General features: G+C 38.7%; 1 protein-coding gene and 1 long non-coding RNA gene across 10 annotated transcripts in view; both read right to left on the bottom strand.

Moving 5' to 3' along the window:
* The window catches only part of LOC145539473 (uncharacterized), a 131,106-nt gene that overhangs the window by 55,457 nt on the left and 47,731 nt on the right, over positions 1 to 27,918 (bottom strand). The window contains exon 5 of one of the 8 annotated variants that reach the window (XM_081573552.1): positions 2,554 to 3,544. The exons of 5 other annotated variants lie outside the window; for them this stretch is intronic. The gene's annotated coding sequence lies outside the window, so the exon portion shown is untranslated. Of the gene's footprint in view, positions 1 to 2,553; positions 3,545 to 9,286; positions 11,194 to 22,490; positions 24,293 to 27,918 lie in introns of those variants that run through there. 2 more of the 8 variants (XM_081573550.1, XM_081573549.1) reach the window with 2 other exon arrangements.
* LOC145539474 (uncharacterized) overlaps positions 1 to 27,918 on the bottom strand; it is a 473,974-nt gene that overhangs the window by 426,867 nt on the left and 19,189 nt on the right. Inside the window, exon 2 of one of the 2 annotated variants that reach the window (XR_014077843.1) lies at positions 7,858 to 7,914. The exons of the other annotated variant lie outside the window; for it this stretch is intronic. This is a non-coding gene — a long non-coding RNA (uncharacterized LOC145539474). The remainder of the gene's footprint in view (positions 1 to 7,857; positions 7,915 to 27,918) is intronic. 2 annotated transcript variants of the gene reach the window in all.

Genomic DNA, 27,918 nt, shown 5'->3' with positions numbered 1-27,918 from the left:
CAAAAGCATCAATTTTTTGGCACTCAGCTTTCTTTATGATTTAACTTTCACATCCATAGAAGACTACTGGAAAAACCACAGCTTTGACTATAAGGAGCACTGTGGGTAAATAATGTCTCTGGTGTTTAATATGCTGCCGAGGCATGTCATAGATTTTCTTCCAAAGAGCCAGCATCTTAATTTAGTGGTTGCAGTCACCATCTGCAGTGATTCTAGAGTCAAAGAAAATAAAGACTATTACTGTTTCCATTGTTTCCCCATCTATTTGCCATGAAGTGATGGAACTGGATGCCATGATCTTAGTTTTTTGAATGTTGAGTTTTAAGCCAGCTTTTTCACTCTCCTCTTTCACGTTCATCAAGAGGCTCTTCAGTTCTTCTTTGCTATCTGCCATGAGGGTGGTGTCATCTGCATATCTGAGGTTATTGATATTTCTCCTGGCAATCTTGATTCCAGCGTGGGTTTCATGCAATATGGCATTTCTTATGATGTACTCTGCATATAAGTTAAATAAGCAGGGTGACGATATACAGCCTCGGCGTACTCCTTTCCGAATTTGGAACCAGTCCATTGTTTCATTTCTTGTTCTAACTGTTGCTTCTTGACCTGAATACAGATTTCTCAGAAGGCAGGGAAGGTGGTCTGGTTTTCCCATCTCTTGAAGAATTTTCCACAGTTTGTTGTGATGCACACAATCAAAGGTTTAGCTTAGTCAATGAAGCAGAAGTAGATGTTTCTCTGGAATTCTCTTGTTTTTCTATGATCCATAAACCGGATGCTGTCAATTTGATCTCTGGTTCCTCTGCCTTTTCTAAATCCAGCTTGAACATCTGGAAGTTCTTGGTTCATATACTGTTGAAGCTTCACTTGGAGAATGTTGAGTATTACTTTGTTAGTGTATGAGATGTGTGCAATTGTGCAGTAGTTTGAACATTCTTTGGCATTGCCTTTCTTTGAGATTGGAATGAATACTGACCTTTTCTAGTCCTGTAGTCACTGATGAGTTTTCCAATTTTGTTGGAATATTGAGTGCAGCACTTTCTCAGCATCATCTTTTAGGATTTAAAACAACTCAGCTGGAATTCCATCACCTCCACTAGCTTTGTTTGTGGTGATGCTGCCTAAGGCCCACCTTAGTTCACATTCTGTCATGTATGGCTCTAGGTGAGTGATCACACCATTGTGGTTATCTGGGTTATTAACATCTTTTTTGTATTGTTCTTCTGTGGATTCTTGCAACCTCTTTTTAATATCTTCTGCTTCTGTTAGGTCCATACCTTTTCTGTCTTTTATTATGCCCATCTTTGCATGAAATCCCTTGGTATCACTAATTTTTTTTTTAAGAGATCTCTAGTCTTTCCCATTTGATTGCTTTCCTCTATTTCTTTGCATTGATCACTTAGGAAGGCTTTCTTATCTCTCCTTGATATTCTTTGGAACTCTGCATTTAGATGGGTATGTTTTCCTTTCTTCTTTGCCTTTAGCTTCTTTTCTTTTCTCAGCTATTTGTAAGGCCTCCTCAGACAACCATTTTGCCTTTTTGTATTTCTTTTTCTTGGGGATGGTCTTGATCACTGCCTCTGTACAATGTCACCAACCTCTGTCCATAGTTTGTCAGGCATTCTGTCTATCAGATCTAATCCCTTGAAGCTATTTGTCACTTCCACTGTATAATCATAAGGTCATACCTAAATGGTCCATTGGTTTTCCCTACTTCCTTCAATTTAAGTCTGACTTTGGCAATAAGGGGTTCATGATCTGAGACACAGTTAGCTCCCAGTCTTTTTTTTTTTTTTTGACTGTATAGAGCTTCTCCATCATTGGCTGCAGAGAATATAATCAATCTGGTTTCGGTATTGACCATCTGGTGATGTCCACATGCGAAGTCTTCTCTTGTGTTGTTGGAAGGTGGTGTTTTCTATGAGCAGTGCATTCTCTTGGCAAAGCTTTGTTCCCTGTTAGCCTTTTGCCTGCTTCATTGTGTACTCCATGGCCAAACCTGCCTGTTACTCCAGGCATCTCTTGACTTCCTACTTTTGCATTCCAGTCCCCTACAATGAAAAGGACATCTTTTTTTGGTGTTAGTTCTAGAAGGTCCTATAGATCATCATAGCACCATTAACTTCAGTTTCTTTGGCATTAGTGTTTGAGGCATAGACTTGGATTACTGTGATATTATGGTTTGGAAATGAACAGAGATCATTCTATCATTTTTGAGATTGCACCCAACTACTTCATTTGCAGTCAACTACTTTTGTTGAATATGATAGCTACTCCATTTCTTCTAAGGGATTCTTGCCCACAGTAGCAGATATAGTGGTCATATGAATTAAATTCACCCATTCTAGTCCATTTTATTTCACTGATTCCTAAAATGTTGATGTTCACTCTTGCCATCTCCTGTTTGATCACTTTCAATTTACCTTGATTCATGGACCTAACATTCCAGGTTCCTAAGTAATATTGTTCTTTACACCATCAGACGTTACTTCCATCACCCACATCACATCCATAATTGGGCATTGTTTTTGCTTTGGCTCTGTCTATTCATTCTTTTTAGAGTTATTGCTCCGCTCTTCTCCAGTAGCATATTGGGCACCTACTGACCTGGGGAGTTCATCTTTCAGTGTCACATCTTTTTGCCTTTTCATACTGTTCGTGGGGTTCTCAAGGCAAGAATACTGAAGTGGTGGATCATTCCCTTCCCCAGTGGACCACATTTTGTCAGAACTCTCCACCATGACTCGTCTGTCTTGGGTGGCCCTACATGGCATGGATCATAGTTTCACTGAGTTAGACAAGGTTCTGATCCAAGTGATATGTTTGGTTAGTTTTCTGTAATTGTGGTTTCCATCCTGTCTGCTCTATGATGGATAAGGATAAAAGGCTTATGGAAGATTCCTCATGGGAGGCACTGGCTGTGGAGAAATCTGGGTTTTGCTCTGATGGGCTGGAACATGCTCAGTAAATTTTTAATCCAATTTTTTGTTGATGTATAGGGCTGTGTTCCCTCGCTGTAGTTTGGCCTGAGGCCAAACTATGGTTGGAGTAATGGCAGTAATGATGACCTCCTTCAAAAGGGCTTATGCCGGGACTGTTGTATTCAGTGTTCCTTATCCCACTGTAGGCTACTGTCGACCCATGCCTTCCCTGGAGACTCCTGAACACTCACAGGCAAGTCTGGCTCAGGCTCTTGTGGGCTCACTGCTCCTTTCTCCTTGTTCCTAGTGTGCACAAGGTTTTGTCTGTATCCTCCAAGAGTTTGTTTCCCCAGTCCTGTATAAGTTCTGTAATCAAATCCTACTGGCCTTCAAAATCAAATTTCCTTGCAGTTCTCAGTCCCTTTGCTGGATTCCCAGGTTGGGAAATCTGGTGTGGGCTCTAGAACTTTAGCAACAGTGAGAGAACTTCTTTGGTATAACTGTTCTCCAGTTCGTGGGTTGTCTGCTTGGTGGTTCTATGGTGGGGCTCATATGCAGCACCTCCCAGGTCTGCTGCAGCCAGAGTCCCTGTGCCTGTGGGAGTCCACTGCTGATCTGTGCCTCTGCAGGAGGGAGAACATACATATAATATAGTATGTTCAAAATAACATACTATATTATAAAAGGCCACAGAGATATTATTTTAATTATCATCATTACAGGCTGTTTCTTCCACTCTCTGGGTCTCTGTCAGCATCCAAACCTGAGTTTACTTGCTTCTCCAATTTTCAGGTTCCCATGAGAGCAATATATTCAGTAACATCTCCTTTTTACAGCAAAATGTGTATAATTCTCTCTTTGGAGTTTATAATTCCAACCATGCCTTCCACAAGACCCACCAAGGCAAAAGCTCAGGGAGCTTGTTAGTGAGCCCAGCAAAAGCACATCCTCCAAGAGGCAGCAAGTAACATCACAACAGCACTCCAAGAACCAGAACAAAAACACACAAGTAAGATAGACCAAAACACTACTAAAGGAGAATTTCTGCATGAGTGTCTCCTCTGATATCTTTGCTTGCTGGATGTCTATGCACATCTCAGTCGATTCTCTTAATCTTTTAATAGCTTTATTGAGACAAAATTTACAAACCATGAGTTTAACCCTGTGATTTTTCTTGATTTCCTTTTGAGAATCTGTGATGGTCTTCTTGTGTATATGGGACTAAGTTTATACCCACATCCTTCTGAATGCATCCCAAATATTTATGTGTTTGTATTTTTTTCTGTCTCTGTGTATCACTACCTACATCTGTGTGAACCTGTGTGATGGATCACTTTCCTGTGGAATCTCTGTGCCTGCTTATACCTGAGTGTATATGTCTATGAGCCTGTTTGTGAGGTTATAGGAATGAGTCTGGATGCCTGAGTGTATGTCAGTATCATGCCATTTCTAAACATGTTAGGATTTGTCTCTGTGCCTGGTCTATGTTGTGTGTTTATGTGAGTCCATATCAGATCTAAGCAGTTGTATGAGTTTATGTTACAAAATAGAAGGTGGAACAATTTCAATTTGGTCCATTAACATTACTAAATTATTCAAACAGGCATGGTAGCAAACATATGCCAATGGCTTTAAATTCTAATATTTATCACACCGAGATCAATACCCTACTCTTTAAAATGAATATGAGAGGATGCTGAATGACTGGTGATTGGTCTTTGGTATGGCCCTAGTCATAAGTACTTGTTCCCCATGTGATTCTAGCATGCAATCAGGGTATAGAACTTCTACACAGTAAAGTAGGTAGGTCTCTGCCATTCTTTGGAAAATCTGAAACTTGTTTTTCTTAAATTTGACATTAATTATGTCACAATTGGGAGGGAGATTAACTTGAGTACTTTACTGAATATGAAAAAGAAGATATCCTCCCCTCTCCCTTGGAGCAAGGAAGTGCCCCAAGAGAGTTTGGAGTTTGTGCAATACAGCCCCTAAATTAACCTGGGAAGACAGCTGAGGAGGGGTTTCCCTCCTGCTCAGTCCTGCTCGCATTCCAGCAGACATCTGTCTCCTTGTATGAGTACATCTGTCTAGTTAGACAGACATCAGTTCAGTTAGTTCAGTTGCTCAGTCATGTCCGACTCTGTGACCCCATGGACTGCAGTACACCAGGCTTCCCTGTCCATCACCAACTCCCAGAGCTTACTCAAAACTCAAGTCCATCGAGTCAGTGATGCCATCCAACCATTTCATCCTCTGTCATCACCTTCTCCTCCCAACTGCAGTCTTTATACTGCCTAATTTCCATACAAATTTTTCAGACCCCCTGAGAGTATCTGGCAAACCCAAAGAGAATTAATTAGTATAGTAAACAGTATCAAATTTTTTTAAAATTCATGTTTTGCAACATTTCTTCCATGGAGAGAGGTAAAAGAAAATGCAAAGAGTGATGCAGATTAGAGATCTAAACTTAAAAGAGAAGGAGGATCCAAAAAGAGGGAAAGGCGAAAAGCTCCTGGTGAGCTTTTTCAGGTCCTGAGAACCTGAATTCTGGCACTCATAGTGATGAATTCAGGTAGGCAGCAGACTTTCATTCATCAAGGCTAGAGGAAAGTTAGATTCCCTAATATTCTCACTTTTCACTACTGCAAGAAGAAGTTTACAACACACAGTAAGTGCTCAATAACCATCTGAAGAATAAATAAATGAGAGGTCTGGGTTTGACAACCTAATAGATCTGAATAGGCTACCGAGGTCCCCTTTTCAACAGAACGGAAAGCAAATAATCAGTAAGAACACTCTCCTAGGTCTCTAAATTTCTCACAGGGGAAATATCATGTGAAATAAAGTATTTCTAAAAAACAAAACCTAATAGGACAAAGATAAAAGTATAGAGTTTGAGTCATTTTACTCTGAAAAGGAAAATCAAGTAGGAAAAATACCTTAATACAGTACTTTATAGCTCCTAACTCAGTTAAAAGTGTTTGGATGGGTTAAAACAATAGCTAAAATTATGTACAAGCATCATAATTTACACAGAAGGTCTCATTTCATATTTTCATTTACTTCAGTAGGTCAGTTTACTATAGTCATAACTTCACAGGTGAGAAATGTAAATCTCAATAGGTTAATAAGTTGCCAAAGTTCACATGACAAGTAGGAGAGAATCTAGACTTCTAAATCAAATTATTGCCTACAGAACCCATATGATTAACTACTATCCTATTTGATTTGCCATTTCTTGATCATAGCAATACCAGCTACCAACCATTCTCACATCCACTGAAGTCTTGACTGGCAATACAATTATTGAAAATGGTAAAGGAGCTTAAATGGGGGCTACTTTGAATGTATATGATTCATGTTCCTTAAATGCTATATCCTAAGACATTTAGGTACAGCACAGGCATATATTGTCCCCACAAGTTCAGAAATATCTTCTTGTGCAAAGGATGATATTGTTTTATTTGATAATTTTAAAGATAGGAAAGATGGTTGTCCCATAGAATTGTATAGTTATCCTCATAGTTATCCTCGTGACTGTTCAGTTCTATTTCTGTCATTTTGTGGTCGAGGAACCTGATGTCCATAGACATGGAGAAATTTTTCCAGTACAAAAACTGGAAAAGTGATAAAACTAGGATGGGAATTCAGCCCTGTCAGCCCCCTAGCTACAGATCTTTTGATGATTTTAGATGTTTAATCTTAAAACATTTCAGAGGTAGGAAGACAGATTTATAAGCCTTACTGATCTGACTAGACTAAAACAGCCCCAAGAGATTTCCAAAATAAATTCTTAACAGAAAGATCAATTTTTTCCTCAGAATGAGAACCAAGAAAGACTCTCCTCTTCTCCAGACCCTGGCATTTATAATGCAGGAGAAATAGGTACAAGTATTATGCAATTATTTTCCTAGAATGAATCCTTAGGGATTGCGCCTGACATTATTTTGGCCTCTGACAGAGTGATAGACTCCTGGAATATTGGCAGGGGTATTTATTTGTTGTTGTTAACAACATCAAGTCTCTGAATAGGCTTCAACAAAAATCAAAACAAAAAAGCAAACAAACAGGTTTTTCTAGTTGTGGTTTCTCCAAAGCTTCCCAGAAACAACCAAAACTTGAGAATTTTCATGCAATATAATGCAGTCTTTTAAATCAGGAAATCATTAGAAATTAGTACAGCAATTTGCTAAATTGATTCTATTTTCAGTTAGACCCAGCTTTTTTTTTCTCATCAGTATCCTGTTACCTCTTATACACAACAGTTCCTTTCTCACTGACACTACTTTTAGCTACTTCACTTTAAAATATAATGACACTACTTTTAGCTACTTCACTTTAAAACATAATGAGTTTCAACTTATTGATGAGAAATGTCCTTTGGAAAGAAAAAGATAGGGTCTTATGACAACAGAGATGAGAGACAGCAAATTTTAGGCTAAAACAGCATGTTGTAGTAGGCACTAATATGAAGGAGTCTATTAGATAAATGATACAAATGTCTTGCTCCTGAGAGGGAAGAAACAGTAGAGTGAAAATGAGGAAATAGGAAACATAAAAAGAGAGGAAAAATTCCTCAAAAACATGTCTACTCTGAACTTAGCACTTTGAGATATAGTTCTTTTCTATGTAATCTTTTATTCACAACTACACTGTCAGGATTCAAAGAGACTTGAATGCTCTTTATTCTGAATATTACTCTTTGGGGAGTCCCCTGGTTGCCTAGTGGTCAGAATTCTGGGCTTTCACTGCTGAAGCCCAGGTTCAATCCCTGACCAGGGGACTGAGATCTGGTAAGCTGCATGATGTGACCAAAAATAAATAAATGGGAAAAAATTACTCTTTGTCTTTGACACTTTCCACCAGGTAGTTGTTTAGCCTGTGTTTAAATAACCGCTGAAGTGTTACATGTATGGCCTTGTTCATTAGTTCATACCTTCTTTAAATGTCCTATGATGCTTCTTCTGCAGAAACATTTCAGTGGGATTCCCAGCTATTTAAATAAACATGAAACAATATCACTTTCACTAGTAATCAGAGATTCGAAAATTAAAGCAGTGAGATATCATTTTATAAAGGGTAAATTAGCAGAACATGTTTCTCAATGATGATAACCTGTGCAGTCTCACAACTTTTCTTGATTCTATCAGAAAGCTGGGATTTCAGGTAACAAACTGGTAAAAGAAATACATATATATATCTACATATTTATAATATAATATGAGATATAACATATATTATACATATACAAGATATCTTCAAGGAAAGACAAGATGCAAACACTGGCTTATATGATACAAACACAAGTGGATGCTAGTAATGAGAGTTTAATTGGAAAACTGGTGGAGAACAAATGTGCATAGATGAGAAAGCCCCTGAGCATGAGTGAAATTAGAAGAGTCAGCATGCTCTTTGAGTTTCTCTATAGTAATCTCAACAGGTGCTCACATGAAGGTTGTAGAGGCCTAAGAAAAGGTCCCTTGTGGTACAGAGAGATCTAGGAGAAAAAATAGCAACTACTACTAATGAGGCACACAATTTCACTAGGAAACTACTCATCTTGTGCACCTCTCCCCTAAATATATGTCCAGGCTCTGATGTCTAGGCCCTCTGAGGACTACCTTCTACTGCAAAGATGTGATTAAGGATTTTGAGAAGAATTTACCTTGGATTGTTTAGGTAGGCCCTAAATGTAATAACATATATTCTTATAAGATAGACACACAGGAGAGAGGACGCGTGATGGAGGGGGTGATATGAACACAGAGGCAAAGATGTGACCACAAGCCCAGAAATGCCATGGCAGTCAAATACACTGGAAATTCTTAACGTGCAGTTGTTTTTTTTTAATTAATTAATTTATTTTAATTGGAGGCTAATTACTTTACAATATTGTAGTGGTTTTTGCCAAACATCGACATGAATCAGACACGGGTGCATATGTGTTCCCCATCTAGAACTCCCCTCCCACCACCCTCCCCATCCCATCCCCCAGGGTCATCCCAGTGCACCAGCCCTGAGCACCCTGTCTCATGCATCGAACCTGGACCAGCGATCCGCTTCCAATATGATAATATACATTAACGTACAGTTTTATGTAAAATATTCTGACAAGAATATTTATGTAAAATATGCTAACATTAAATATGCTGAATACAATGTTTCTCAAATCACAAAAATACTTTTGCAATAAATACAACCATTATTTAGAGTTAATTTGGACAATATTGATAAGCTTTCTCTCATAAGATTGGAAACCTAACCCTTATTTTCTATAGACAAAATTTTTCTACCAAGCATATTTCAATAAATCCACTGATATTTCAGCTCATTGCTAACAATGCTGTTTGTCAAAATTACTTGTGTTTTTCTTTATTTTTTCAGTTCAAGCAATTGGATCAAGTTGGATTGAGTAAGTCTTATTCTTCTTCAGTTAACAAGTCTATGACAGAACCAGATAGGTTTTAGCAAGTCAACCAAATATGTTAAAATATGACATCTTGAATTATAATATGGGAAAATAAACACTATGTGATGACATTTAAGGGATTATGAAAAAGTAGAAATGGACAATTATATGCTGTGATTATTAAAATAAAAATTTCATTTAACTCACTTTATACATGACTATTTTTATATACCCTAGCTCTTTTTTAAGAAAAGAGGGAAGCCTAGACTTAGAGGATCTATGACGGTATTTAATTTCATGCCTTTCCCCCACTACCCTCCCTCTCCAAATCTTACTGTTCAGTGTCCTACAGTAGGCAAATCCCAGATAAATCAGAGTCTGAAAACTGAAGATGGGCTATGCCTTAGGGCTCAGTAATATTGACCCCAATTCTCATAATGTGTGTGTTAGTGGACATTATCTGTGTTCCCTTCTGAATATTCTAACACAACAGTGCAAGGCGTGGGAGAGAGGTAACACAGTCATTTGCTGACACACATAGGAACAATCACAATCAAGCCAGTTCAGTTAAACAAATGCTTAGTTCAGAAGTGAAAATTAGAAAACTTAGAATTAACACACCACTAAAGAAATCCCCTTGTACTTCAAAGATTCTTTAGATGATATGACTTTGATATCTGATGAATAATCTATAAATAATAGGTTTTAATAATACACACCAAAGTAACCAGTATTCTTTACCATAATCGGTAAACTTTCTTCCACAAATATTACACACAAACCAACTGACTGTTAGGAAAAGTCAAAGACTTAAGCCCTAGCTGCATTTTACTATAAATTCTGACTGCAATAAAAGACATGCATAGGTAAGTTTTACAGTCAATATTTCTATATTAATATACACACAAGTGCTTTTCTTGCTTTGGAAGGCTGCTCTTTCCCTCTGTCAGGTATTACTCGCGAACCTCACCCTGGATGTTATAGGATAACGAAGAGCACACAGAGGGGTGGACACCTTGGTGACTGGGAGAGATCCAGTAAGCACAGTTCAGAAGAGAATTCCTGAAGAGACTTTAATGGGATATGTGCTGTGTATTCATTCACTCAGGCATATCTGACTCTTTGTGACCCTACGGACTGTAGCCCACCAGGCTCCTCTGCCGATGGGATTCTCCAGGCAAGAATACTGGAGCAGGTTTCCACTTCCTCCGCCAGGGGATCTTCCCAACAACCCAGGGACTGAACCAGTGTCTCCTGCATCTCCTGCATTGACAGGCAGATTTTTTTACCACTGAGCCACCTCAGAAGTCCCATTAATGGAATACTCATCTGGAAATGGCCAACTTGCTTATCTACTTCTACCCCACCAGAATACCCACATCAATTCTATCATTTCTTCTAATCTTATGTTATCAAATGCAACTTTGGAGCATCAAACCTTCTTGGAATCCCTGCCATATTCCAGGTCCTCTGCATCTGTCTCTCCCATCCCCACCTCCCCCAGCCCTCCCCTGCAAACCTTTCTAGCACTTGCATCAGGAAAATTAAGAGACTCATTCAAGGATGCCCCCTGCTATTAAGTAGAAAGGCTCATTTTTAAAGAAAGGTTCCTCTGACTGTCTGACTCCAAGGTCCATCCTTGTTCTTAATTTCCTCAAACAGAAATAATTCTCTGATGCTGGTCCCCTAGTAGGAGGTGAAGTTGCAGATCCTGGTCCAAGCAGTCTAAATGCAGAGTCCGCACTTTGTTCCTAGGGCCTGCAGAGAGCACTCTGGGGTTGGTGGTCAGACTGTTTAGTGAAATCCACCTGCTTTCACATAGCCTAGAATCACTGCAGTGTTGGTGAAGCAAAGGGAGGGATACTGTGGAGAAGATATGAGGAAAAGAAAAAGTCAATAATCCAGGCACCTCACAGTAATGCTTTTATAGATGTCAACTAGTGGCTTTACTGGCAGTTTCAAATCAACACTTTGGACATTCCCCAAGCAAGTGATCACTATAAAGAGAGATTCAAAACCCAATCAAATTTATGAGGCAGTTTACACATTGACATCTCTGTGACATATTTGCATGAATAAAGCATCATGAAAACAGCTCCATATATTTCTAGAAAATGTTAGCTTTTTAACAAAGACCAACTATTTTATGGAAGGCACAAGGTGCTAGGAAATCCTTCTTAGAGAGAAATCTCAATTCGTTTCCTGCTTAGAGTGACTAAGTTTAAAGAACACTGAACCTGGAGTCAGACTGGCTGGGCACTAGCCTTTAACAAATAGCAAATTCCTTTCCCTCATTGAACCTAATTGTCTTACCCAGTAAAGTGAGGGTGCTGCTCTAGTATTCAGGCCAACTAGAGGTCAAACATACTTTAAATCACAGTTTATACAGATTATTTCATCTATATGTACCCTCTAGAATCATTAGCTATCACATTTTCAGATTAAAAAAAAAACAATTAGAATGAGGATTTAAACAATTTACTTAGAAATATCATTTGGAATTTGGTACTGTCACTGCTACTGGATTTAGTTGTCTCATGGGAAAGTGACCTAGCAAACAATTTACATAATACTTTTAATTCCTCATCATTCCTCCAGCATCACCTCAATTAATCCTTATCATAATATTCAATGCATCAGTTAATTAACCTTTAGAAGCATTTAGAGTATCCCAAGGATATTTTTAAATTAAAAAAATGTATGAATCAAACTGATTTTCTCAGTGATGAATTATAGCTCAGTAGTCCAAGTATGGGCTTCCCAGGTGGCACAGTGGTAAAGAATTCACCTGAAATGCAGGAGACACTGGAGATGTTGGTTTGATCCCTGGGTAACAAAGATCCCCTGGAGTAGGAAATGGCAACCCACTCCAGTATGCTTGCCTGAACAGTCCCATGGACAGAGGAGCCTGGAATGCTCCAGTTTATGGGTCACAAAGAGTCAGATATGACTGGGCAACTGAGTACAACAATAACACAATTCAAAGCATACTATTTCCTTTTTAATTTTCTGCAGAATCCAGAATCTGTATAGTCCAGCTCACAAGATCTCTTCTACTCTCTGAAAGGACTCCCTCCCTCCTCTGGGAGTCCTCTAGACTCCCAGTCATCATCTAGTCATTCAGTTGTGTCCGACTCCTTGTGACCCCATGGTCCTCCAGGCTCTTCCATGGGATTCTCCAGGAAAGAATACTGGAGTGGGTTGTCAGATCCTTTTCCAGGGGATCTTCACAACTCAGGAATCGAACCCAGTCTCTCACATTGCAAGCAGATTCTTTACCATCTGAGACACCAGGGAAGCCCCCCTTTGCTTATTTTTGTTGTATAACATTTATAATCTGCCTTCCTTTAGAAATACTCTAACATACTACAAATTCCATGAAAACATCTTTAAGTATATTTATCTTCATGGCCTCTAGAAAGCATCTAATTATATTGAAATTTAATTATTTTGAAATAAAAGTAATTCAATATAATCTTACTAAATGAGACTATGTTCAAAGTAAGTATTGTGATTACTAGCATCATTTCAGTGATTATACATCACCTTAATAGTTTGAACCATAGAAAATAGAATAACCACATCACAATCTTTAATATCACACAGCCTTTGACATAGATTCCACGTCTGACAGTTACTATCAAAAAGAGCATGGGAAAGAGTTTAGGTTTTACAAGTCTGGGGTTTTCCATCTGTAAAGTGGATGACATTAATGCAACATAGTTATTAGGGTTGTTATTAAAAAATACAACATCTACTATATAAAAGACTAATCCATGTTCATTACTGACGTTTGGTTAAGTAAATCAGTACATCCTCTCTGCCCTTACTCCTTCCCCCAACCCCCATCTCTCTGAATCTCTTCCTTTCTGTCTAGGTCAGGAAAACTTAAGGCAGTGATTTTCGAGATGTGGATTCTGGACTCACAGCACAGGCATCACCCTGTAGTTTATCAGAGATCCTCAGATCCCATATCAACCAGGTAAATCAGAAACTCTGGAGGAGGGCTCAGCAATCTGCTCAAAAAGCCCTTTGGGTGATTCTGAAGAACACTGACATTTGAGAAGCCACTCAGATCTCAGTAGCTTAAAACACTCATTCATCCTTCACCATCTTTGCATTAGCTGGAAGCTCTGCTTGAGGTCAACCTTAAGGGAGGCCTAAGATGCAGGGCTTTTTCCAGCACACGTTACTTCTATTTCCATTTCACTGGGCAAATAAGTTGAATGGCTACACCTGATTTCTAGTGCAATCCTACAACATGTCCCCCAAAAGAAGAAAAATATTATATCTGGACATCTCCAGGGACAATTACAGTTAATTTTAGCTTTTTGGTTTCTTCCTATGGCGGGATTGGAGCTCCTGGTTAAGTCAAATGCCAATATTTTGACCTTGCCTCAGAGGACAGAGGAGGTTATCAACCTCCATTCTGTGGAAACTTGACAGATATTCTGCTGATAGCATTTAAAAAGGGGCTGTGTATGCTTAGTTTCTCAGTCATGTCTGACTGTTTGCAGCCCTATGGACTGTAGCCCACCAGGATTCTCTGCCCATGGAATTTTCCAGGCAAGAATACTGGACTGGGTTGCCGTTTCCTACTTCTAGGAATCTTCCCGACCCAGAGATCAGAATTGCATCACTTGCATCTCCTCTCCTGTATTGTTCAGTTCAGTCGCTCAGTCGTGTCTGACTCTTTGTGACCCCATGGACGCACACCAGGCCTCCCTGTCCATCACCAACTCCCAGAGCTTACTCAAACTTATGTCCATCCAGTCCGTGATGCCATCCAACCATCTCAATCTCTGTCGTCCCCTTCTTCTCCCGCCTTCAATCTTTCCCATCAGGCTCTTCTCCAATGAGTCAGTTCTTCGCATCAAGTGGCCAAAGTATGGAAGCCTCAGCTTTAGCATCAGTCCTTCCAATGAATATTCAGGACTGATTTCCTTTAGGGTGGACTAGTTGGATCGCCTTGAAATCCAAGGGACTCTCAAGAGTCTTCTCCAACACCACAGTTCAAAAACATTAATTCTTTTGCACTCAGCTTTCTTTATAGTCCAACTCTCACATCCACACATGACTACTGGAAAAATTATAGCTCTGACTACATGGACCTTTGTTGGCAAAGTGATGTCTCTGCTTTTTAATATAGTTTAATCTAGTTTGGTCATAGCTTTTCTTCCAAGGAGCAAGTGTCTTTTAATTTCATGGCTGCAGTCACCATTTATAGTGATTTTGGAGCCCCACAAAATAAAGTCTGTCACTGTTTCCATTGTTTCCCTATCTATTTGCCATGAAGTGATGGGACCAGATGCCATGATCTTAGTCTCTGAATGTTGAGTTTTAAGCCAACATTTTTACTCTTCTCTTTCACTTTCATCAAAAGGCTCTTCAGTTCTTCTTTGCTTTCTGCCATTAGGGTGGTGTCATCTGCATAGCTGAGGTTATTGATATTTCTCCCAGCAATCCTAATTCCAGCTTGTGCTTTATCCAGCCTGGCATTTCACATGATATACTCTTCGTATAAGTTAAAATAAGTAAGGTGACAGTATATGGCCTTTACATATTCCTTTCCCGATTTGGGGAGTTCTTTACCACTAGTGCCACCTAAGAAGCCCTAAAAAGTAGCACTTTAACCCAACTGTCATAAGGAAATTAAATTATTGGCTTATTTTTCTCAGGTTTAAACCTTTCTTTCACAAGTATTTAATCCTTAAAGCTTGACTGAACTTGCTAAATCTGGATCCAATATAAGATGATATCTGATGTAGCCTGAAATGTTTTATATTTGTAGCAATACTCCAGTACATTCTGTAGAGGCTACTATAACCTCCAGGAACTCTACCTCAACCTGGTGATGATATCTGAACGTCACCCATGCAACCTCAAATTTTCAATGACTCCCAACTCTCAAGTGGTAGGACTAAAGAGAGTAGAAACAGAAAGGCCTTCTCATGAGCTCTCCACAACCACTCATCAAATCACTGAATGATTGTATACACTCTACAAGCTGTGCATTGCAGAACATTAGCAATCTAAAAGGTACCAGCACATCACCAACATCAGGTATTTGTATATTTATTAAGAATAATTCACACAGCCGGCAGCATGATGTCTATTTTTCTTTAACAAATCAGTTTGTTCTGCCAAAGAGAACTGTCTTGTCTTGAGAAAAAAGATGACTTTTTTTTAACAACACCAAGGCAGCTTAAGGCTTAGAGATGATCTGTGTACTATTTCAACCAAATTTCTGCTTGATGCATTGTAATATGCCTAATGCATTTCACAGTCTAGCTATATTCTTAAGAAAGCTACTTATAGAAATTGAGCTTTAGCAAATAGAAATTCTCTTACAAAGGGAGGCTCACAATATACAGTGTGATTATAATGATTTAAAGTTGGGTCTTCTAGTAGCACTAACAATTCCCACACTGACATACACTTGATAGATTTCAAATCAACCTATCTGGATATACACACAGACACAAACACACTCACACACATACATACACACAGAAATGTATGCATAGTATGTGAGGGTATTCTGTTTCAGCTCATTTAGGTGTATAGCAAATTTTGCAAGATAATAGAGAATAATATCAGTCAGTTCAGTCGCTCAGTCATGTCCGACTCTTTGCGACCCCATGAATCGCAGCACGCCAGGCCTCTCTGTCCATCACCAACTCCCGGAGTCTACCCAAACCCATGTCTATCGAGTCAGTGATGCCATCCAACCATCTCATCCTCTGTCGTCCCCTTCTCCTCCTGCCTCCAATCCTACACAGCATTAGGGTCTTTTCCAATGAGTCAACTCTTCACATGAGGTGGCCAAAGTATTGTAGTTTCAGCTTCAACATCAGCCCTTCCAATGAACACCCAGGACTGATCTCCTTTAGGATGGATTGATTGGATCTCCTTGCAGTCCAAGGGACTCTCAAGAGTCTTCTCCAACAATAATTATTATATTATATGATTATATTATTATTATTATTATTACCAATAATTATTTAGAGAGAAGTCCCTAAACAAGAGGTTTCACGTCAGTTAAAATTCTGGGAAACGATTTTTTTTTTTTTTAATTTTGTAAACAGCCTTTCCAATTCCTGACCGTTATATCTGGTTCTATACTACACTGTGATCACATTTGGGTAAATGGCTTCCGCTTAGCAGTCAACACGTGAATTCTTAAGCCAACCACATTCTTAAAAGCATATATGAGTGGGAAATTCATGATAAGAATAACATTCAGTCTGGTATGAAAGCTACACATGTGTGTTGATGTAAATTAATAGAAGTGATGTGTTAGAAAGCAGCACTTTCTGTTCTCAACCAATATTGCTGAAGTGCAGTGCCTGCCTCCTTCATGGGCCACAACCACTTCTGCTGAACTCTTCCACAACCACTTAGAGCTTAGTCAAAAACAAAAGCTTGAATGTCAGAAAATCTGCAGATATACTGAATACTTCTTGAGTAAGTCCTGGTGGTTGTGAATGAGCCTATCTGAGAGTAAATCAGACAAGATATTTGAAGAAATAATCTGCTTTGAGCCCCCTTAGAGAGAGAAAAAATTGAGAGGATGAAAGAAGACCTTAATCTGGGAACTTAATTGCAGGAAACACAAGCAGAACTTTGAAAACTGAAGCCAGTTCTTCAAAATTGTTAGTCCCTTTTTACATTTATTTAATTTACCAAATTTTACTTTTAGTATATTCAGGACTTTTCTTTGCACCAGGCAAGCATTTAAATCAACCTTTCCCACTGCCAGCAAAAGTAAGCAGAGAAAGAAAGAATGCAGAGCAAAAACGTAGCTTATCTCTTTCTACAGACTGGATGTATTGTAAAAGCTGTGACACATGTGGTTCAGTCCTGGAACACTTTAATGCAACCCTTAACTAAAGATGCATACTCCAGACATATAAAAGTAATTACAAAATGATTTAGATCTCTTCATGTACTTTTTTTCTTTTCTTTTTTTTTTTTTTTTTACTGTGTTGAGAACATTTATCATGAGATCAACCCTCTTAATCAATTTTCATCTGTATGATACAATACTGTTAGCTATAGGTACAATGTTATACAGCAGATCTCTAGAACTTAGTAATCTTGTATAAATGAAACTTTATGCCTATGGATTAGTAACTCATTTCCAAAAAAATGCAAATCAAAACCTAGTAAGTGCTGGTGAAGATGTGGAGAAATCGGAACACTTATACACTGTTGGTGAAAACACAAATTGGTACAGCCACTATGGGAAACAATATAGAGGTTTTTAAAAAATTAGAAATAGAATTACCGTATGATCGATCAATCCACTTCTGGGTATTTATCCAGAAGAATTGAAATCATGGTCTTAAAGAAATACTAAGCAACACAGTATTCACTGCAGCACTATTCACAAATGTCAAGACCTGGAAACAAACTAAACATCCATCCATCAACAGATGAATGGACAAAGAAAATGTGATACACATGCAAGAGTGTATTCACATACTTTTAAAACACTACAGTAACATTTGCTTTGTCTTCTTAAAACACATTTAAAAAGCCCCCATCCCTATAAAACTAAATAGCAATTGTAACTCTATGTACCAATGACAAATAATTTTGGAAAAAGAAAACACCTTTTTTTTTTCTACTTTACTACTGCCCTCCTCCCCTTGCCCTTTGTACAGATACTTCCATGAAGCATGAGAAAGAAAAAAGATTGAGAAGTGCAATATCTCCTTTAAAGTTCATGGGGAAATGGGAAAGAAGAGTTCTGGAAATCTCACTTAATCATTTCTATCCAGCACATAAAATTAAAATGTAATACTTGACCCAAATTTTTCAAGAGCCACATGTTCAACTGCCTTTAGGACCAATAGCAGGCTACCTATAAGCTTAACATACAGTGAAAATTCTTTTTCTTTTTAACTTCTACTCTCTTTTAAGTAGTAATGTCTAGGACTTAGCAGGCATTATCCAAATTTAGTGCTGACCTATCAAAATAGACACAAGAATTTAAACTCTGGGAATATAAAAGAAAGGGAGGGTATAAGTTTCCTTTTTGCCAAAGTGCTGATAGTTGTTTAAAGAACACTATAGGATCATTTATTTTAATAGCTTTTCATTCCCTGTTTCAGTTTGTAATACCTATGGGACTTAGGAAATAAGTGCCATTCTAGGCAAGTTTCCTTTGGTAAACATTGATCCACTTGCTCTTAATCTGATTGGAACTGAAATAAACTGTTTTTCCCTATATTTATTCCCCATCATTTCAGATGGATGTCCTGAGCCAACCTGAACCGATCACTGTCATGCCCTCAAGCATTCACTTTCCTATTTCAGAAAAGAGTTAAAAAAGGAGAGCACATCCTGCTTCCTTATGCATGGAAAACAAATAACAAACTTATTTTAGGAAAACTCATCCCTTTTGAGGAAATGGCACAATTATTTGTTAAAGTGTACTAATCACTTGTTTGATAGATCAACTTTCAAATCATGGACAAGTGACTTTATTTCACCACACCAGTTCCTACATTTATAAAATGGAGTTAACAATAGTACTGTCTTCAGAGCATTATTGTGAGGTTTCAGTAAGGCAATGCTTAACAAGCAGAAGATCTAGGCAAAGTCATGTTAACTTAGTTCCTATGGACTCAGCTCAGATCATGCTATTAGAAAAGAAAAGTTACCAAAAGAATAAACTATGTGTGTGTGTTTACACATACGCACATGCATGCATGCACACACACACATATGCATACCTGGAAATGGAAAAAAAATAATCCACAGTGCACATCCACTGTTGACTCTAATAGGAAGTATTCTCTAAGGGGAAAATATTACCGCTAAGCATATTCTTAGAGCTGCTTTTAAAAATACATACCCAGCAGCATGTCCTGGGAGAAATGAAGGCAATGAGGATAGGCTATTTCTACACAAAAGCATACGAAATGTATGCTGAGAGAAAAAATCAAGCCTATGCAAATTTCCTGCTTCTCCCACAGTCCATTAAAGCCTACATACCAAGAGTTTTGTTTTCTTTGTAAAATTTTAATTATGGGATACTTCAAAGTTATTCAGAAAAGAAGAGAGTAATCATGAACTTCTGTGTATGTTAACTCATCCTTAACAATGATCAGCTCATTTATTTAAATCTATACTCTCTACTCACTTCCACCCCCCACACGCCACTCTTTTCTACTCCTATGAAGTAGTGAAATGATGGGGACCAGGCTATTTGTTGCAAATAAATCTTTGTGTTGTTGTTTAAAGAAAACCTGTAGACCCTAAGGGCAGTAATGTTTTCCCCTTAGAAAATTGGGAGGCAGAGGGCATAAGAAGAATCAGAAATCCCCAAGGGAATGAGGGTCTCATTAGTTATTAACATAAAAGTTGCAACAGGCTTCCAGGAGATTACAAGTCTCCTCTGTGTTCTTTTGGAACCCGAGAACAAAAGGAAGTCAGGGAAACAGACTCACTGGGAATAGTGTGTGGTATCCAAAGATGCTTTCTGGAGCCACAGTGGTAGAAAAGGCTGTGTTGAGATTAATATGGCAGCATCTTCTGCTCTCCTCCTGGAGGTAGCTTCTGATCTCCTGCTAATTTTCTTTAGCTTAAAATGTAGCATATCACATGTATGAGAATCCTCGAGGTCCTTGTTTGAACATGAGCCACTACCACTGTTAAGGCATTATTTCTGAATAACTGGATGCTTCCTTGGCAATCAATCCATTCAGATATCTATGAATGTGAAAATTCCCCAAAGTCTCAAGTTGTATGGTTAATTTTGTTTTTTATATCCATCTTTGCTAAGAAAAATTATGAGGTGAAATTTCATGACCCTCTTTTACAGGGCTTTGTACAAAAACTTCAAGAGAAGACATTTAAAAATGAGTCTGGCCAGAAGCTTGTTCTCTAAGTCTTTGAATCTCTTTCTGTTTTGTAAATAAGTTCATTTGATCCCAGCAATGAATAGTATATTAAGTATCTACTACTACATAACAAATATCCCCTCTAGCCAGCAACATAAAAGAGCAGTGAGTAATTTTCCCAAAGTTTCTATGGAACAAGAATATGGATGTGGTTTATTGGGGATCCTTTGGTTCAAGACCTTTCCTAGGTCTTCAATCCAGCTTCAGGCTGGGGCTACAGTCACCTCAAGTTTCACGGGGGGCAGGTCCCCTTCCAATCTCACTTGCATGGTCTTTGTGAGCATCGAGTTCCTCCCAGGCTGTGGGACTAAGGACCTCAGTTTCTCACTAGGGAACCACCGCAAATAGTTATGAAAAGAACCCTTGTGATTGGTTTTATTAATATTTTTCTTATTTCATGTTTGATACAGTGAAACTTATACATTTATTGTAAAGTTAAACTTAAAATCTTTCTGTTTGTGGAATCTGCAAACCGTCAAAATTTCCCAGTGCTTACTCTGAGATCCATCACCTTGCCAACCCACTACTTACCCATCACATCTCAACTTAAATGGTCCTTATTCTGGGAATTTATCTTTGTTGCTCCAGATGAGACTAGTTGTCTCTGTGATTTGATCTCATGTCACCCTTCATGGGACTGATCCCTCATAATTAATAAGGATTTAATGTCCCTACCTCACCTATGTGACAAGTACTATGTTACTGCTGCTGCTGCTGCTAAGTCGCTTCAGTCGTGTCCGACTCTGTGCGACCCCATAGACGGCAGCCCACCAGGCTCCCCTGTCCCTGGGATTCTCCAGGCAAGAACACTGGAGTGGGTTGCCATTTCCTTCTCCAATGCATGAGAGTGAAAAGTGAAAGTGAAGTTGCTCAGTCATGCCGACTCTTAGCGACCCCATGGACTGCAGCCTACCAGGCTCCTCCGTTCATGGGAGTTTCCAGGCAAGAATACTGGAGTGGGGTGCCATTGCCTTCTCCGAGTACTATGTTAAGCAGCATATATATCTAACTTATTCACTTCCCCCAAACTCAGGAGGCATGTGTCATGATGCTTATGCCACAAATGGGGGAACTGAGTCCAGAAAGGTTAAGTGACTTAACGTTACTATAAGTTATTGCATGGCAATAACTCTCTGATGCCTTTAAATTCCACCAATAATCTAACTCTTTTCTTTGCCTTTATTCATCTTACCTGTAACATATATGGGGTAAAGATAAACATTTGGAACAAAATCTTAACTTTGCACAAAGTTTTAGCTAATACTCCTACTAACCATGAAGAGTGAGTCTCAGCCAGCAACCCACCCTGCCTGCTCTGCTGAGATGGGAACTCACGATGAGGACTCATGAAGGGAGTAATGTGTTGAGTTAAAAGGTAATATTTTATGTGGTCCCTTCTTGGGTTGTAACTACACTACCTTTAATGCCCTTTCATTTCTCATTCTCAGAAGTGTAGGGTAAGAAAGAGATTAATTACAGTGAGCCCATGCTGCTGCCGACTGACAGAACGTTTCTCATAAACTGCAGGCTAGGGATAGATGTTCCTATAAAAAATGAAATGAGAGGCCATTTCTCCTCTGGAAAAGACTGAAAATGGGCATTACTCTACTTGTGTTGAGAGGTGCTCAGACTATTTAAAGGCACTTTCTTTTTCATCAGTAGCCATATCCCTTGAAATGACAAGATCACCTTTCCCTCATCCTAATGTTATTTAGGTGTGTGTATGGATGCACACATGAAAGCATTCTAGACATAAACATTACATACATGTGAACTCAGACACATGTATTCACAAACATATTCAGGCATACATGCATAAACACACACATCTACATACACACACACACACACACACACCAAACTCCAGAGAGAAGAAATCAAGCTGACTGAGCCTGACAGGTTGCTCCACAGATTTTAGGTCCATTATGCGTTATCTGTAAAATTTAAATGTCGTTTCCTCTCTGAGATTCAGTTTTCCACATTTATAAAATAGGTATAATACCATCTTTTTAGGGCTTCCCAGGTGGTGCTAGTGGTAAAGAACTCACGTGCCAATGCCAGAAACATAAGACATACATGTTCGATCCCTGGGTCAGGAAGAGCCCCTGGAGGAGGGGATGACAACCCACTCCAGTATTCTTGCCTGGAGAATCCCATGGGCAGAGGTGCCTGACAGGCTACAGCCCATAGGGTCACAAAGAGTCGGACATGACTGAAGTGACTTAGCATACACACATGCACCATCTCTTTAAAAGGTTTATTATAAAAATTGCATTAAAGGATACAGTGCATGAAGATGTAACTTAGTACAGTGTCTGACATGCAATGAGCACTGAGAAAATGCTTTGGAGAGGATGTACATTCCTAGGACACAAATTAGTTCTTCTTGGTTGGGGCTTCCTTGGTAGCTCAGATGGTAAAGAATCCACCTGCAATGCAGGCAACCTGGGTTTGATCCCTGGTTGGGAAGATCCCCTGGAGAAGGAAATGGCAACTCACTCCAATATTCTTGCCTGGGAAATCCCATGGACAGAGGAACCTGGCAGGGTACAGTCCACGTAGTTGCAGAGTTGGACACAATTAAGCATGCAAACAAGGGCACAAGGGCTTCTTGGTTATTATACACAGTAGTGTGTGTATAATTTTAAGGGAACAGAATTAAGACAGGTTTTGTTATGGAAGGATCTGAGGCCTTCTTTGGATCCTTCTAAGTTTTTGCAGTGAAGTAAAGAGAAAAGGAGAAATTAAAAGAAAGAAAGGAAATAGAAAGACTCCTTAGAAGATGAAATAAAAGATCAACAGTCTTTGACTTAACCAAGAGTAATTAAGAAAAAAATTAAGGTGGGGGGAGGGAGGGGGGAGACAGAGCATTAAGCTCCACATCAAAATGACCTGGAATCTGGTCCAGGCTCTACCACTGGCTGACCTGTGACATTACTCAAACCATAGTCCAATCCTGGGCTCCATAGTAAATAAAAATTCAAATATTTGATGAGATGCTGTATAACATCTTTCAAGTTGATAGTCTGTGATTTTGGTTCTACTCCTATGAAAGAGTATGGATATTCAATGTTTTATTAAACATGAATCAAAACAAGTAAACAAATACAAGTCAAGAATGCAAATGAATACACACAATTATCAGCTAATTCTAATAATAAAACATGGACTTATTTCACCTAGTACATTTCAAAAACAGTTCTCAAATTTCCACAGCTAATTATTAAGATGATAGCTTCCAAGTCCCTGGAATGAAGGAAAGGAGGAGAGAAGGATAAGAGGAACGGAGAAAAGAAAGAGGAAGAGAGGAAAGAAGGAAGGAACTAGGGAAGTTCAAGGAGGGAAAGAGAAAAATTAGATATGATCTTTAGGAGTCAGCATGAATTATACTGTAAAAATGAAAAGTTATCCTTCTCTTTCTTCGTCACCCGATATTGTGCAACCACATGATTTTGAAATGAACTCAACAGGGAATGAAGAAGAGTCAAGTAGGGAAATGAACTATGTATTCTTGTATTAGCATTTCAAAATATGTTGCTGTTGTAATAATTTTAGAACATAGGAAAAAAATCCACTACAGAAATTATTAGTTGTCGAATCTAATAGAAACTCTTCATAAAATAATAGTCTCCTTGAAAGAATATAAATAACAGTTAAACACACTATTTGATATATACACACTTGGTGGATGCTCTCAGATGTTCAACGAGTCAAACCAGATATTCATATCTAGAATTCTGCCAGATATTTTTACTTGGATCCCTTTAGTTCATTTTTTACAGACTTAGATAACTGCACAAAATAATCATTTACCTCATTTAGAGGTAATACAACACGAGGGTAAAGCAGCTGCCTGCGATGCAGGAGACCCGGGTTCGATCCCTGAGTCAGGAAGATCCTCTGGAGAAGGAAATGGCAACCCACTCCAGTATTCTTGCCTGGAAAATCCCATGGACAGAGAAGCCTGGTGGGCTATAGTCCATGGGGTCGTAAAGAGCCGGACACAACTGAGTGACTTCACTTTCACTTTAGGTGACATGCCCTAACAACTGAAAAATGATTAAGAAAAGGATTATTTTAGATCAGTAATTCCAATTCTAGAATTTTATCCTAAAACAAAAATTAAACAAATGTCATTGAAATATAAGATACCCAAAATAGAATAGCATTTCATAAAATATTTTTTATCATTTAATAAGCCCTGTGTGAGTTATTTCAGATAATTATGATACAACCATACAATGAAACATTTGACAACCACATTTAGAAGAAAATGTACTCATTCCCCAAATCATGATACTGTACTGATGTGTATATGTGGGAGGGGTACCATAGAAGAGTATTATAGTATAATAACATTTCTAAAGGCCAAATTACTTCTTAAACTTGCAAGAACATATACTGAAAAGTTAAAAATAATTACATTTGAAGAGTGAGATTATGCCTAATATATTCCACTATATTCCTCTTTTACATTTGTTTATAATGTGTGCTTATAAAGTTTTTAAAGACTTTTAAAAGACTTCTCTTGGTTTGGAAATAAAAGCTTTATCACTGAATATAAATGATCATATGTGTGGCTGAACTAAGATGAAAGGGCAAAGATGTGAGGTAAGCAAATTTTGTCTCAATAAGATAAACAGTTTTCTAAGTATAGGAACATCCAACAAAGGAGTGCAGTACTTTATGAAGTAGGAAGTTTCAAACTGGAGGCTAAATCATCATTAGAGAATATAGCGGAAGATCCTCCCTCACGTTAAGAGACTGATCTAAGTGGTGCCACATTACAAATAGTTTTTACCAGTAATCATGGAAACTCAGAAAAGGGAACTAAGCATTTCACAGCCATTAGTTAAGACAACTTAATAGGTAGTGGCAGTCTTACACTCATTTAACCTTGACCATTACAGAATCACTTTTGAAGCTTCAGAATATGAAGAATTTAGTCATTTTGCCACGGCACATGTTTGAAATGTGTATTTAAAGTGATTAGTATTAGATATTGTGTGGATCTAACTATCAAATTGTTTAAAATTTAGTTTGCTTATCTTCTGTTTATTATGTTTTTGAAGTAAGAGTGTGCTCTATCTTGGTGGTATTTTTGAACTTTGGGATTCTTAAAAATGTTGGCATTAATTCTTCAGAAAAATTAAATCATAGTAACGAATGGTAAGAAGATGAACAGTGCTAGACTCTACCAGCACAGTGAGACCCACTGATAAAGGACCTTGCAAGGCTTTCTCCCCTCCTCCTTGCTGCATTTTCTAGAAACAGGTGTCTGCACTGTGTTATGTGTTGTGAAGGATACCATGGAGAAAGAATTACTCTGGTGTTCAACGAGGGCTTAACATTCTTGGGGGAAAGCATTCCATTTGTTCACATAAAGCTAGAGCAGCAATGAGAGTTAATGACAAGACTTTAAAGTTTCATGACAACTTGACCTATGTGGGTTAACCTGAAAATGTTCGAGTGAAATTTTGTTTTACAATAATTCTTTGTATTGTGTACAGAAAAGCTTTGTATGCCCATATTGGAGATTAAATATTTCACTTTATACCTGCTATTGCCTGAAGTATATCTCCCCAAAATTCATATGTTGAAGCCCCAACTCCCAATGTGATGATATTTGATATGGGGCATTTGAGAGAAAATTAGGCTTAGATGAGATTATGAGAGTGAAAAGTTCTTGATAGAATTAGTTCCTTATAGGAAGATAAACCACAGAGCTGCTCTCTCTCTTTCCCCCCAACCCATTCTCTTTCTTTGCTCTCTGAGCACACAGTGAGAAGACAATTGTCTGTAAGCCAGAAAGAGCCAGCACCAGAACCAACCATGATGGCATACTGATCTTGGATTCCTCAGGTTCCATAACTGTGAGAAATAAATTTATTCTATTTGAGCCACCCAGGATATGGTATTTGTCATGGCAGTCTGCTGCTGCTACTAAGGTGCTTCAGTCGTGTCCGACTCTGTGCGACCCCACAGACGGCAGCCCACCAGGCTCCCCCATCCCTGGGATTCTCCAGGCAAGAACACTGGAGTGGATTGCCATTTCCTTCTCCAATGCATGAAAGTGAAAAGTGAAAGTGAAGACACTCAGTCGTGTCCAACTCTTAGCGACCCCATGGACTGCAGCCTACCAGGCTCTTCCATCCATGGGATTTTCCAGGCAAGAGTACTGGGGTGGGTTGCCATTGCCTTCTCTGTGGCAATCTGCATATAAGTTAAATAAGCAGGGTGACAACATATAGCCTTGACGTACTCCTTTTCCTATTTGGAACCAGTCTGTTGTTCCATGTCCAGTTCTAACTCTTGCTTCCTGACCTGCATATAGGTTTCTCAAGAGGCAAGTCAGGTGGTCTGGTATTCTCATCACTTTCAGAATTTTCCACAGTTTGTTGTGATCCACACAGTCAAAGGCGTTGGCATAGTCAATAAAGCAGAAATAGATGTTTTTCTGGAACTCTCTTGCTTTTCCAATGATCCAATGGATGTTGGAAATTTGATCTCTGGTTCCTCTGCCTTTTCTAAAACCAGCTTGAACATCTGGAAGTTCATGGTTCACGTATTGCTGAAGCATGCCTTGGAGAATTTTGAGCATTACTTTACTAGCGTGTGAGGTGAGTGCAATTGTGCGGTAGTTTGAGCATTCTTTGGCATTGCCTTTCTTTGGGATTGGAATGAAAACTGACCTTTTCCAGTTCTGTGGCCACTGCTGAGTTTTCCAAATTTGCTGACATATTGAGTGCAGCACTTTCACAACATCATTTTTCAGGATTTGAAATAGCTCAACTGTAATTCCATGACCTCCACCAGCTTTGTGTTCATTGCAAGGACTGATGTTGAAGCTGAAACTCCAATACTTTGGCCACCGATGTGAAGAGCTGCCTCATTTGAAAAGACCCTGATCCTGGGAAAGATTGCGAGCAGAAGAAGGGGATGACAAAGGATGAGATGGTTGGATGGCATCACCGATACAATGGACATGGGTTTGGGTGGACTTCAGGAGTTGGTGATGGACAGGGACGCCTGGCATGCTGCGGTTCATGGGGTCGCAAAGAGTCGGACATGACTGAGCGACTGAACTGAACTGAACTGAACATGGCAGTCTGACCGACGTAGTGTAAATAATTATGGTAAAGACAAAGGGCCCATAAACAGTTCAGAGAGGAATACTTTCTCGTGAATTTGTCTGGAGAGTTTTAAGGGCAAGTATATGATTTGAGGAATCCAGATAGGGTAAGCCATATAGATAATAAATTAAATGAGAACTAGAACTGTAAATATCTTGTATACTATTATATCTTTATCAAAAAAAATTGTCTGACAATTGGAGGTACATTAAGTTGCTCAGTAAATGCTGAATGAAAGAAAAGATGGATGAAATAATGTAGACTGACAGCATGTGGTCCTACAGTCCAAGGCCCATACTACACCCTCTAGTCCTAAATATCAACAAGCAGCTCGATCCTTGGATGAAAAGCTGTGACAAACCAAGACAGTATATTAAAAAGCAGAGACATCACTTTGCTGACAAAGGTCCATATAGTCAAAGCTATGGTTTTCCCACTGAAGAATTGATGCTTTTGAACTGTGGTGTTGGAGAAGACTCATGAGAGTCCCTTGGATTTCAAGGAGATCTAACCAGTCACTCCTAAAGGAAATCAGTCCTGAA

This window comes from Giraffa tippelskirchi, chromosome 2 (genome assembly GCF_054371585.1).
Source record: "Giraffa tippelskirchi isolate mGirTip1 chromosome 2, T2T-mGirTip1v1.2.pri, whole genome shotgun sequence".
Lineage (NCBI taxonomy): Eukaryota > Metazoa > Chordata > Mammalia > Artiodactyla > Giraffidae > Giraffa > Giraffa tippelskirchi.
The sequence above is the reverse complement of the archived record's forward strand: the minus strand, read 5'-3'. Positions and strand labels throughout refer to the sequence as shown.